The 14,534-nt window shown below is 41.2% G+C and overlaps 1 long non-coding RNA gene across 4 annotated transcripts in view; it reads right to left on the bottom strand.

The window, feature by feature from the left end:
- Positions 1-14,534, bottom strand: part of LOC147352489 (uncharacterized) — a 49,330-nt gene that overhangs the window by 20,483 nt on the left and 14,313 nt on the right. The window lies entirely within an intron of this gene.

Here is a 14,534-nt window from a genome sequence, read left to right as displayed (position 1 = left end):
AACAGTCTCAATAGTTGTGGCGCATGGGTTTAGTTGCTCTGTGGCATGCAGGATCTTCCTGGATCGAGGACCAAACCCATGTCTCCCACATTGTCAAGGGGATTCTTTACCACTGACCCACCAGGAAAGGGCCAGCTGAATGAAGGAATGAATTGAAGATAGTATCAGGTGCTCTAGGAGACCCTCTGAAAGTTTCCCACACAAATACCTCCTCTGAAGACATTGTTGGAGGCAGTTCTCCAGCAAGGAGAAAAATTAAGCCAAAGAATGTTTTGAAATATACAGTATGGAAATAAAAGTAGTCAAGTTCTTTGCTAGCTAAATAATTGATGGCCAAAAAAGAAAAAGAATATGATAAATCATTACTCAAGCTCCAGACAATACCAAGAGCCGGGAAAAAAAAAAAGACCAGAGCTAGTGAAAAGTATCTGGTACACGTCTCTTTGGGAGAAAAGAAATAGATATGGATAAGCTTAAGGAGTTAAATGAAGGTGAATATACATAGTAATGTGTGAGAAGTAAATCCCAGAAGAATAAAGATAGAATGAATGTACAACTTTTTCAAACAGCAACTAGGAAATCTTTGCCTACTGTAAGATCACAAGTGCTTTCTCCTCTGGTTTCTTTTAAAAATGTTCGTGTTTTAAGTTTTACAGTAAATCTATGATACATTTGAGTTCATTTTGTATATGTTGTGAGATAGAAGTCAAAAATTTTTTTTCCACATATGTGTATGTTCAGCTGCTTCAGATGTGTCCCAACTCTGTGTGATCCCATGGACTGTAGCCCGACAGGCTCCTCTGTCCATGGGATTCTCCAGGCAAGGATACTGGAGCGGGTTGCCGCGCCCTCCTCCAGGGGGTCTTCCCAACCCGGGGATTGAACCTGCGTTTCCTGTATTACAGGTGGATTCTTGACCCCTGAGTCACCGGGGAAGCACCTCCTTTTGTTTGCACATGGCTATCTAACCCGTCCTAGCACCATTTGTTGAAAAGACTCTCCTTTTCGCACTGAGTTTTCTTTCCACTTTTATTAAAAAACCAGTTGTGCATGTATGTACAGGTCTATTTCTGGATTCCATTCTATTCCATTGATCTAGTTGTCTCAGGTCGATGATCTTGGCCTCCCACCTTAAGAGTACAGAAAAGGAAGAGCAAATTAAACCCAAAGTAATCAGAAGAAAGGAAAGCATAAAGACAGAGTGAAAATCAATAAACTATAGAAAAGAAACACAATAGAAAAAAATTAATGAAACCAAAAGCTGGTTCTCTGAGAAGATCGATAAAATTGAAAAATCTTTAGCCCAATACTCAGCAAAAAATAGAAGACAGAAGTCAGCAAAACAGGGATGGGAGAGTTGACATTCCTACAGATTGTTTAGACAAGTAGATAATAAGATAATAAACAGATAATAAGATTATTCATGTTTATGCCAATGAATTTGACAACTTAGATGAAATGGACAGATTCCTTTTTCTTTCTTTTTGGTCCTGCTGCTGCACAGCTCCTGGAGATCTGACTTCCCCTACCTGGGACTGAACCCAGGCTACAGCAGTGAAAGCCCGGATCCTAACCGCTAGGCCACCTGGGAACTCCCTGGACAAATTTCTTGAAAGATACAAACCACCAAAGCTCACTCAAGAAGAAACAGATAACCAGAATAGCCTTATATCTGTTAAAGAAATAGAATCTGAAGTTAAAAATGACTTGGCTGGGTGGGATGGGGAGGGAGGTTCGAGAGGGAGGGGACATATGTATACCGATGGCTGATTCATGGTGGTGTTTGGCAAAAGCCAATACAATGCTGTAAAGCAATTATGCTTCAATTAAAAAATAAATAAATTAGGAATAGAAAAGAGACACAAGCGATGGCATGAAACCTCCAGCACCCTTGGGGCAAAGTGGGGGACTGTGTTGTAGGCTAGGACGATGTTCTGGCTCTTGGGAGAGAAATAAAATTAAAACATGTTTTAAGAAAAAAATCACCACCCAGAGAAAACTTCAGACCCAGGTAGCTTCACTGGGGAATTCTCCCATGTTTAAGGAGGATATGACACAAATTCTTGACAAACTATTTCAGAAAAATGAAAAGAAGTGAATACTCCCCCTCCCACTCCTTGAGACCAGCATTACCCTGGTACTGAATTCAGACATTGCAAGAAAAACAGCAACAATGAAGACAAAAAAAACTACAGACCTGTATGCCTAATGACAAATATCCCTCTTAATAAAGTTTTAGCAATTGGGTCATGAATGAGATGACTTAGTCATTCTAAGATGTCAGTTCTCTCCCAAATTAATCTATAAATTTATGTAACTCCATTAAGAATTCCAGCAAGATTTTTTAAATGAAAATTTTATTGAAGTGAAATATATATATGTATATGTATCTATAAAACCACACCAATCATAAGTATACAACACAATAAATTTTTGCAAAGTGAGTAACTCTGTATAACCATGACACAGTTAAAAAAAAAAAACTGAAGCATTATCAGCACCTCAGGAACACCTTAGGGGCCTTCCCAAGCCTGGTAACTAGAGAAGAGTTTTGCCTGTTTTGAACTTTATATAAATGGAGTAGGGAATAGAACCTAAAAGGAAAACTATAATTGAACAAAATAAGAGCAATTCCTTGATGAAGAAGCTGATGATGATGTGCTGTGAATTAAGGGGTATGATTAACTCAACTCTCACTTCCTGAGGTCTCCAAAAACCTACAAAACAAGCTTCAAGAAAACTAAAACTCTGGTGAGCCTAATTTACCAAGTGCAGACATGTGCAAATTCCAGTGGTAAACGCAATTCAAGGTAAAACTGCTTCCAGTTCCACCAGCTCCAAATAAGACCAAGTCTCTTTTGGTGCTCAAAATACCCCTGACTAGATGTTAGACTCCTGGGTTCAGGATTGGGAACACGTGTACACCCGTGGCAGATGCATGTGGATGTATGGTAAAACCAATACAATATTGTAAAGTAAAAAAAAAAATTTTTTTTTATTTATTTAGCTGTGTCATTGTGGCACTCGAGACCTTCATTGGGTCATCTTTCACTGTGGTGCACAGACTCTCTAGTTGTGGCATAGGCTCAGTAGTTGTGGCACTTGGGCTCAGTTGCTTGGGGGTATGTGAGATCTTAGTTCCCAGATCACGGATCAAACCTGCATCCACTGTATCGGAAGGTGGATTTTTAACCATTGGACAACCAGGGAAGTCCTAAACTCCCAGTTCTTAGAATTGGACTTTTCTTCTCACCTCTCAAGTTGCTTTATCTGCTAAATGGGTTTACTTGTCCATCTAACTCACAAAGATTTGAGGAGGAGTCTCAGAATACAGTGAGGTATATGAAAACAAGGGCTTGCTAGGTGGCTCAGTGGGTAAAGAATCTGCCTGCAATACAGGAGACACAGGTTCAATCCCCAGGTCGGTAAGATCCCCTGGAGGAGGGTATGGCAACCCACTCCAGTATTCTTGCCTGGAGAATACTGTGGACAGAGGAGCCTGGTGCATTACTGTCCATAGGGTCAGAAAGAGTCCAAAGCGACTGAGCACACACCCATGCATATGAAAACATCCAGTAAAGCATTATTCAAATAAAAGCCATCATGATGATTATTTTAAAAGAAAATTTTTCTAAATGATTCCAGCCTAGATTTTAAAGAAAATCTTTACATTATTTTATTATTTTTAATGTGAAATATTTAGCAAGGTGGAAGAAATATTTTGATTTGTGGGAAAAGAAGAGCCCCAGATTGTACTCTTTAAATGCCATGGTTTGGGTACATCATTTATTTATGTGTTAAACTTCAGATTACGTGTAATAAACTATCTGTGGTGCAGAACTATTGATTTTCCTGCATTAGCAGCTGAATTAAATGTGCATTACTCCAGGGTTGGTCACCATGAGAGATGCTTAAAAAGTTTTGAGGGAGAGTCAGTGGAACCCATTAAGGCTCTTGAGGCCCCATCTCCCGTTGATCCCAGTCACCCCAGGGAAGTTTTACTGCGATTCGGTCGCATGTACATCCTTGTCTTAATGCTTCCTCTAATGGTACCTAATAGCAGCATAGCTACATCATTTGCCTTATAAAGAAAGAGTTGCCTTCCCCAACCGTGTCACAAACATGTTCTAAAAACGAGTGGTGCTTTTGAGTACATTGCATGTAAAATACAAAATTCCTTGGTTTCATGTTTTTATTAGCACATTCATTGATTTATTTAACCAACTAACATTTATTGAATATTTAAATGGTTTTCGACATTTATCCAGTGGTAGTCTTTATCCCCAAGTTTAAGACAATACTTATCTCTGTGTTCAGTACCTGGAAATGAATTACTGCCTACTTGATGTCCTTGGAGAATATTAAAATATTTGGAGAAGTGAAGAGATGGAACTCTGGATTGAATTCCCACCTCTGTTACCTTCCAGCTAGGTGACCTTGGTCAAGTTATTTTTCAGAAATAACTGAGCTTTTCCTTGCAGCCCAGTAAATGATCAATTTGTATAAATATAATATATGTGTTTTGAAACAAATGGTATTTAGTGTGTATAGGATAAAAAATTTAGTATAGAGACATTAAATCATTGCAATAAATTATTTATCAGAATTATCTATATTCTTATAGATTTCTTTCTCTATCTTTCAAATTAAAACTGTGAATAAGAGTGCATTGTCTGGTTTAAATTAATTTTATTTCTCACTCTTTGACCTTTTCAGCTTCAGGTTTACTATCTCCAGCTCTTGACTGTTCCCCCTACCATGATTTTTAAAATGTTTCTCCTATTTTTTCAGTTCTGTGCTCTTTTTCTGAGATTCCTATTACAGTTCCCTGTAGCCACAATTCCAAAATCTTAAAATTCTCTGAAAACCAAAAATTTTCTCTTGAGCTGGCAACACTCCTTTGGCAGTAAATCCTGACCTGACATGATATGAAACTATTTATTGTCTTTATTTATTTCTTTCAGTGTTTTACTGAAGAAATGTAATATTTTTGATTATAGAGTGCTGACCTAGATCCCATGGGGGTGTATGTAATATCAGTGTATTCACTACCTCATCTCTCTAAAATCACCCAAATGCTGACTCCAGAAGCGCATCTGACTCCAGGGATTTTGAATAAACCATTGTTAGCCTGTATATCTATCTTAGACCTCCTGGATAAGTCCTCCCATCACTCTTGGCTTTGTAATTTTCATATGTATCCTGAGTTCGAGGTGAACTTCTTAAGTTTGTCTTCTTCACTAAATTAACTTTTGGCAGCTCCGCCTCCAAGAGGTTTTTCATTTGGCATTTGTTGTTTCCTTCTCCACAAAAATATTTCCTGATCTCAGAGGGATCCCTCCTTATGACTTCTTGCTCTGTATTGGCCAATGTTCCCTTCAGTTTGGCTGGATGAGGACGTGAAGCAGAAGCTCTGCAAGCCAGGGCCCTTTCACATGCAAGAAACAGACACCCAGCTGGATGTGGCTTGAGGCAAATGAGGATCTTCTTGGAAAGACACTGGAGACAGAATCTCAGAAACTAGGATGTCTCTGGGGACCTCAGAGAGGGACTGAAACCAGGGACTTCCTGCTGCCAGGCCCTCCTCTCTCTTTCTCTCCTTCCTTAGGCTTACTGGCTTCATTTTCCCCTACTGCTGTTGGATTTCTGCCTCCTGGTTAGAAACATGAATATTAATAACACTAAGTTCATTCTTTTTCAGCTCTGTAACCCAAGAGGTAATAGAATTCCTCTCTTCTGGCTTCAGGAATCATTTCAGGGCCAGGCTTATTGGTCTAGGCTGGGTCTCATTCCCTGACACAGGTCCAAATGGACACAGGTCTGTCAAAAGGTGGGGGAGAGATCCTGAGCAGATTAAACAATAACATCCACTTCATACATTCTCTAAAATGCTGCATAAATTTACTTCAAATTGGAGGATTCCTCCTGACTCTCCATGGCGGTCCTCTTCTTTGGATTTGGAGCATGTTTTCGTAGATACAGTGACATCTCCCAGTTTGCTTGGTTTGGGGGCAAGCCCCACTGAATGCAGGTCCTGCCTGGTGCAGCTGTCTGCTTGGAGAGAAAGCCCTGCTGTGCAGGCTTCCTGCTGGCTGTGTCTGCCTGGCCTCACCCTCCGCAGCAGGACAGGAGAGGGATTCTGTCAGAGTTAGCCTACCACCAAGTCCATGTCAATGGCATCCTTCATAGTGCATCTGTTAGGGTTCTGTTTGTTACAAGTAACCCAAACCCCACTCAAACTGGCTTAAAAAAGAAAGAGGATGTATTGGGTCCCTTAACTGGAGAAGTCCATCCATAGAGGGTGGTCAGATGCAATACAATCAGGGCTTCAGCTTTGGTTCTTGGACTTCGCCTGAGATGGATTTGTCCTAGCTGGTAGCAGGATGGCTGCCACAATTCTGAGCCTCATCTGACCACATCCAGAGGAAGACAGATGGCCTCTTCTGGCAGATTTCTCTCCAGCAGGAGGATGTTGCGTTTTCAGAAGTTCCAGCCAACTTCTCTTTACATCATATAGGCTCCATCTGGTTACCAACATTTTTGTGAGCCCATTCCTTGTCCAGGGAATGTGTGTGTGTTAATTGATTGAGTTCTTGAACCAATCAACAGTAGGGGGGATAAAAGTCCTCTTAGGGCAAGCAGGGCAACACCTGGTGCTGGGCATGATGTCAGTTCTTCTGGAAGCACACGGCTATGTGGGCGAAGGTGGGAAGACCCTCCACCAGCAAAAAGATTATGATTCACTGGAATATGTCTATATAACTGAATCACCTGCTATATACTTGAAACATTGTAAATCAACTATACGTCAATAAAAAAACAAAACAAAAATTATGACTTGCTGAAGGCTCAGATTCGGTTAGCATTTTTTAGCAGTAAAGTTTTTGTTGTTGCTGTTTGTTTTGTTTTGGGGTTTTCTTTTCTTTTTTGGCAGTGTCAAGCAGCATGCAGGATCCAACCAGGGATCGACCTGCTGTGGAAGCTTGGAGTCTTGACTACTGGACCGCCAGGGAAGTCCCAGAAGTAAAGTATTTTTTAACTAAGGTCTCTATGTTACTTTTTAAAAGACATTATGCTACTGCATACTTAATAGACTACTGCTGCTGCTGCTAAGTCGCTTCAGTCGTGTCCAACTCTGTGCGACCCCATAGATGGAAGCCCACCAGGCTCCCCTGCCCCTGGGATTCTCCAGGCAAGAACACTGGAGTGGGTTTCCATTTCCTTCTCCAATGCATGAAAGTGAAAAGTGAAAAGGAAGTCGCTCAGTCGTGTCTGACTCTTAGCAACCCCATGGACTATAGCCTACCAGGCTCCTCCATCCATGGGATATTCCAGGCAAGAGTACTGGAGTGGGGTGCCATTGCCTTCTCCATAATAGACTACAGCGCAGTGTAAACATAAATTTTCTATGCACTGGGAAACCAGAAAGTCCATGTGACTTGGTTTATTGCAATATTCACTTTCTTTTGTGGTCTAGAGCCGAACGGTGATATCTCTGAGGTTTGCCTGTATAAAAGAGATCAGTCCTGGGTGTTCACTGGAAGGACTGATGCTAAAGCTGAAACTCCAATACTTTGGCCACCTCATGCGAAGAGTTGACTCATTGGAAAAGACTCTGATGTGGGAGGGATCGGGGCAGGAGGAGAAGGGGACGACAGAGGATGAGATGGCTGGATGGCATCACTGACTCAATGGACGTGAGTCTGGGTGAACTCCGGGAGTTGGTGATGGATAGGGAGGCCTGGCGTGCTGCGATTCATGGGGTTGCAAAGAGTCGGACACGACTGAGTGACTGAACTGAACTGAACTGATACATATCCTATTGGTTTTGTATATAGGAGAACCCTGACTGATAAACCGTTATTATGTCCCTAAAGACCCAACCAGCTCTTTACCCCAACCTTGGACACAGATCTACATTTTAAGAAATAATATTGTAAAAGAGCCATTGTTCAGCAATAGGTATAGGATTATTAAATAACTAGTTTCATGCCGGTGATGAGTTGGTGGTATGTTCAGAGAATACCACCAGGGGTTTTCCCAACTGTAAGGATGTCACAGCAGGAAAGAGGCTCACCCTTGGAAAGGTCAGAGTCAGGTTAAACATCAGCAAGGATCCTTTCCTACCTGCTGTGACACTTCCTGTTTGGGGCAATTTATCCATGTGGTCAGAATCCGCTGTATGCCACCAAGCTCCCTGTGCTTGCCCCATAGGCCAGCCACATCCATTTCCACTAAACAGTATCCAAAATTTCCTTCTGGGGCATTGTTCCTCCCTGATTGTGTGTGGGTAATTGTGCTGATGCTCTCCTATGGGAGCTCAATGGGCCAGACCCGCCTCTCCTGGCTCCAGTTCAGCAGTAGCAGAAGGGTGTGACTTCAGCTCAGCCAGCCAGGTACTTACTCAGGGGACTTAGAACCTTGAGCAAATGACATGATACTAAGAAAGAAAGGTTGGCGCCATCCACTGCAGCCAAGGAAGAGAGGCATCAATATTTTGAACAGTTTCCTCTGCTTATAAGACAATTTCTGGACTTTCTGTGAACTCTGTCCACTTCTTGGCCCTCCTGAGGGCTTTTGGTTGCTGATATTTGCAAGTCTTAACTATCAGACTCCCATGAACTCTGACAGCCCCTTATTGCTTAAGATATCCAGAACTGGCTTCTGTAATGGGCATTCATGACCCCTGACCAATACAGATCCTCAGGTACTATTTTTGGCTCTGCTTCACTTCCAGGAGCCTCAGTTTCCTCATATGTAAAATTAGGAAATGAGATTATATGTATGTTCCTCAAATATTTTTCGGCCACAAAATAAAACAATTTTGGGTAAAGCAAATCTTCCTGGGACTTCGCTGGTGTTCCGGGGGCTAAGACTTCAAGCTCCCAATGCGGGGGACCCAGATTTGATCCCTGGTCAGGGAACTAGAGCCCACACGCCACAACTGGGTTCGAGTGCCACAGTGAAAGACCCTGCATGCTACCACTAAAAAGATCCTGTATGCCACAGCTAAAAGACCCGCATACCACAACTAAGACCTGGCACGGCCAAAAATAAGTAAATGAAAACAAAAAGCAAAGTCTTCCTGAAGGGAGCAGCTGAATCATAAAACTGATCAAGGCAACACCGCTCTGGCTCAAGAGTTTCAAAACTCCCGAACCCTGCCCGCCGCGCTCTTTCTCAAGAGCAGCCCACTGTGACTTCTGCTCTAATATCATAATGGGAAAGGACCACACTTCCCCTCTCTCATTGCAACAAAAGACAGACAGGGCTGCCTTCAATAACTCGGGGAGGCACCATACTTCTCATTGACGAAGATCTGTTTCCTCTTGAAGAAATGTGCTGAGCACATGCTTGTGAAATGTTAATTACACACACACAGTCACTTTGGCTCCTTACTGTGGAGAAGGCCCAGTGAAACCACAAAAAGCAAACAACAAAAAAGCACTGGAAGGGGATGTCATGCGACTCGCTTGAAAGCCTTTGTGAACATATGTCTTGTCCATTTTAGACGATTTTATTAAGTCTTTGAAGAACAGAATGGAAACTTCCTTCATGATAAATACATAAATTAGTAGTTTTTGTGGGTAAAACAAAACTAGTATGACTTTCACCATTAAGATCTAGTTTGTTTATGATGGAAAAAAAAAAGACAGTCTCTAGAGCAAGTGGTGTTGGGAAAGCTGGACAGTTGCATGTAAATCTGTGAAATTAGAACATGCCATCTCACCATATACAAAAAAAAACTCGAAATGGCTTAAAGACTTAAATCTACGGACTTCCCTGGCAGTCCAGTGGTTAAAGCTTTGCCTTCTAATACAGGGCTGCAGAAGGCAATGGCACCCCACTCCAGTACTCTTGCCTGGAAAATCCCATGGATGGAGGAGCCTGGTAGGCTGCAGTCCTTGGTGTCGCTAAGAGTCAGGGACAACTGAGAGACTTCATTTTCACTTTTCACTTTCATGCATTGGAGAAGGAAATGGCAACCCACTCCAGTATTCTTGCCTGGAGAATCCCAGGGACAGAGGAGCCTAGTGGGCTGCCGTCTATGGAGTCACACAGAGTCGGACACGACTGAAGCGACTTAGCAACAGGGCTGCAGGTTTGATTCCAGTTCGAGGAACTAAGATCCCACGTGCCTCAGAGGAGCCTAGTGGGCTGCCGTCTATGGAGTCACACAGAGTCGGACACGACTGAAGCGACTTAGCAACAGGGCTGCAGGTTTGATTCCAGTTCGAGGAACTAAGATACCACGTGCCTCAGGGCCAAAACAAAACAAAACATAAAACAGAAGCAACATTGTAACAAATTCAACAAAGACTTTTAAAAAAGTGGTGCACATTAAAAAAAAAAAGAAACAACAAATATAAGACATGACATCATAAAAATCCTAGAACAGAGCATAGGCAAAACATTCTCTGACTTAAGTTGCACCAGTTTTTTTTAGGTCAGTCTCTCAGAGTAGTAGGAATGAAAGCAAAAATTAACAAATGGGACCTAATTAAATGTACAAGCTTTTGTACAATAAAGAAAACCATAAACAAAATGAGAAGACAACCTACCGACTGGGATAAAATATTTTCAAATGAAATGAACAACAAGGGCTTAATTTCCAAAATATATAAAGAGCTCATACAACTCAACAACAAAAACCCAAACAACCCAACTGAAAAATGTGCAGAAGAGGTAAACAGATATTTTTTCCCAAAGAAAATATACAGATGGTCAACAAGAACGTGAAAAAAATGCTCAACACCACTAATTATTAGAGAAATGCAAGTCAAAACAACAGTAAGTCACCACCTCACAACAGTCAGAATGGCCATCATTAAGAAGTCTACAAAGAAGGCTTCCCTGGTGGTCCAGTGGTTAAGAATCCACCTTGAAATGCAAGGGACACCAGTTCAGTCCCTGGCCTGATCCTTCCCAGCATCAGGGTCTTTCCCAAAGAGTCAGCTCTTTGCATCAGGTGGAAAAAGTACTGGAGCTTCAACTTCAGCATCAGTCCTTCCAATGAGTATTCAGTGTTGATTTCCTTTATAATTGATTGGTTTGATCTCCTTGTTGTCCAAGGGACTTTTCCAGCACCACAGTTTGAAAGCATCAATTCTTCAGTACTCAGCCGTCATTATGGTCCAACTTTCACATCCTGTACAAGACTACGGGAAAAACCATAGCTTTGACTACATAGACCTTTGTTGGCAAAGTGATGTCTCTGCTTTGTAATACGCTATCTAGATTTGTCATAGTTTTTCTTGCAAGGAGCAAGGGTCTTTTAATTTCATGGCTCCAATCACTATCTGCAGTGATTTTGGAACCCAAGAAAATAAAATCTGCTACTGTTTCCATTTTTTCCCCTATTTGCCATGAAGTGATGGGACCAGATGCCACGATCTTAGTTTTTTGAATGTTGAGTTTTAAGCCAGCTTTTCCACTCTCCTCTTTCACCTTCATCAAGAGGTTCTTTATTTAGTTCCTGCCATTAGGGTGGTATCATCTGCATAGCTGAGGTTGTTGATATTTCTCCCAGCAACCTTGATTCCAGCTTGTGATTCATCCAGCCTGGCATCCAAACTGACAGACAAATGGGTAAAGAAGATGTGGTACATATGCACAATAAAATCCTCCCCAGCCATGGAGAAGAACCGAATAATGCCATCTGCAGCAACACGGATGCACTTAGAGAATATCATGCTAAGTGAAATAAGTCAGAAACAGAAAGATAAATACCATATGACATCACTTACGTGTGAAACCTAAAGTACAGCACAAATGAGCTTATCCATGAACCAGAAACAGACCAACAGACATAGAACACAGACTCGTGGTTGCCAAGGGGGAGGGGAGTGATGGACTGGGAGTTTGGGATTAACAGATACAAACTATTATGTACAGGATGGATAGACAACAAGGACCTACTGCATAGTGAAGGGAACTATATGTGATATCCTATGATAAATCATAATGAAAAGAATAGGAAAAGAATGTATATATGGGGACTTCCCTGGTGGCCCAGTGGCTATAACTCCATACTCCCAATGTTTGGGGCCCAGATTCGACCCCTGGTCTCGAAACTAGATCCAGTGTGCCAAAAGGAAAACCTGGTGCAGCCAAATAGATATATAAATAAATATTAAATTAAAAAAAAGAATGTATATATGTATAACTGAATCACTTTGCTGTGCAGTAGAAATAATATAATGTTGTAAGTCAACTATACTTTAATAAAGTAAATTTAAAAAAATCTGGTCTACTGAGGGAGTATAATGTAAGAAACTTAACACTATCCCTCCTCTTGGCCTGTTGTACCAGGTTCTGTGCTAAGAATTTTCACACACAGTCTACTTTACTCTCAAACAACTCTCTGGGGAGGTATCATTTCTGAGTCTTATTTTATAGCTGAGGACCGAGGCTCAGAGAGGTTAAGAAATTTACCTAAGCTCACACAGCTAGCAAGCACTGACTAACTGCACGCCTCCAAAGCTTTTGTTCTTTCAAATATGATACTCTGCTCACCTAGATAATGCTATGTATCTGGATCTTTTAAAATGTGGAATAAGTTGACTCTATATTTGTGGTCATTCAGCTTTCTAATCTGGATATAGCTCAAAGTGGAGACCTGTAACTCATGCTCCTGAAGCACAAAAACGTCTGGACACTTCTTTTGTCCCAAATGGCTTTGCAGGAACGTAAGCAGAGTCAGTTCTTAAAAGGACCAATCCTTTTAACCCTGGGCAGTCTTTTTTCCCTAGAGTCAGTTGAAATTTCCTCTGGGAATGCAAACTAATTTTAACAAACCGTAATCAAGAAAAGGAATTTGCAACTAAAAAAGAGCTCTTTATGAAAATGAATTCTTTGACTCTCTTTTCTGTTAATCTACATACATCATCAAACAGGAAGTGAAGATAATTGTGGGATAAAGGGATATGGGGCCTGAAGGTGTTATGACCTTCTGCAAACAATCTTAATTTTAAATTCCTGGTTATCAGCCACTTTGTCTATGCCAGTTCCCCCATTTCTAATAAGGATGGTTCTCTGTAGATAATGCAAAATCAGTCATCAAATGCAGTTCACCATTGTTTATACATCTGTGTTTTACCAGTAAATGAGACAATACATATCTAGATACTACTCCTGCGTATGCCACCGTGTAACTGGATGACCTTGGATCAGTCACATAAACCCACTGGGCCTTCCTTTATCTCAAAAGTCAGGGATTTGGATGAAACACTTTGTACTTCTACTCTATAATTCTCATTGTGCTGGTTGCTTTAAAAGGGCCTGACTGCCATGCAATCCCAAATATATCCAGAAGAGGTCAGAAGAAGTCACTAAAAGCCCTGAGGTCTACATTAATTCCAGTTACCAGTATAAATACAGGTTTATGGGAATCCTTATTCTCTGTGTCATTTCCCTGATTTTTAAGGTTGGATCAGGTATTAAGACAGGTATTTTTCTTGAAATATCAAAACAGAGACGCATTGTCTGCTTTGGATCTCTTTGTCAAATGTAAAAACCTTTCCCAACTGGTGAGCAAAGGTAAATTGCCCGTCAGAGGCGATACAAAGGTACAGAGGGAGTTTTATACTTACAGCCAATAACTTAGAGAAAGTAAACTTGTTAGAGAAAACCCCATCCATCAAAAATCTTTATTGGAGCACTTCTCCTGTGGCACAGTGGATAAGAATCCACCTGCCAAAGCAGAAGACACGGGTTTGACCCCTGATTCGGGAAGATTCCACATGCCTCAGAGCAACTAAGCCCAAGTGCCATAACTACTGAGCCTGAGTGCTGCAATTACTGAAGCCCATGTGCCCAGATCCTGTACTTTGCACCCAGAGAAGCCACGGCAAAGAGAAGCTCCCAAACTACAACAAAGAGTAGCTCCTGTTCTCCACAGCTAGAGAAAGCCTGCACAAAGCAACAAAGAGCCAGCGCAGTCAAAATAAATAAATAACTTAAATATAGATGTAAAAAATCTTTATTGGACTTCCCTGGCTGCCCAGTCATCAAGAATCTGCTTCCACTTCAAGGGGCATGGGTTCAATCCATTCTAGGGGAACTAAAATCCCTCATGTCACACAGTGCAGCCACATAAAAAAGTATGTCAGTTTACGATGTACAACTTAATGAACTGGTATATATATATGGTGAGACATGACTACCATAATAAGATTAGTTAATACATCCATAACCTTTTGTAGTTAAAATTTGAAAACTTCTTGCCGCAACGAAGTTGGACTATTCCTCTTTTGATTTCATCAGAAAAATTATTTGGGGAGATACACCATTACAGAGACAGAGACTTTTTTAAAGTATGCTTAAACCTTGCTTTTTTAAGGCAGAACCTGGAGAAGTAGTTTAAATGTGAATTATGGCGAAAGAATTCGGAATTAAAGAAAGCCCTGAGGCCAGGTAAAGAAAATGCCTACATATTGTACTTAGACAGAATTTAAAGTTTGGAGCTCAATGGCTCAGTTGGTAAAGAATCTGCCTGCAATGCAGTAGACCTGGGTTCGATCCCTGGGTGGGGA

Source organism: Bos grunniens, chromosome 19 (assembly GCF_055505025.1).
Source record: "Bos grunniens cultivar Pamir isolate PY7600 chromosome 19, Bosgru_T2T1.0, whole genome shotgun sequence".
Taxonomy (NCBI): Eukaryota; Metazoa; Chordata; class Mammalia; order Artiodactyla; family Bovidae; genus Bos; species Bos grunniens.
This window is presented reverse-complemented; position numbering and strand designations above follow the sequence as displayed.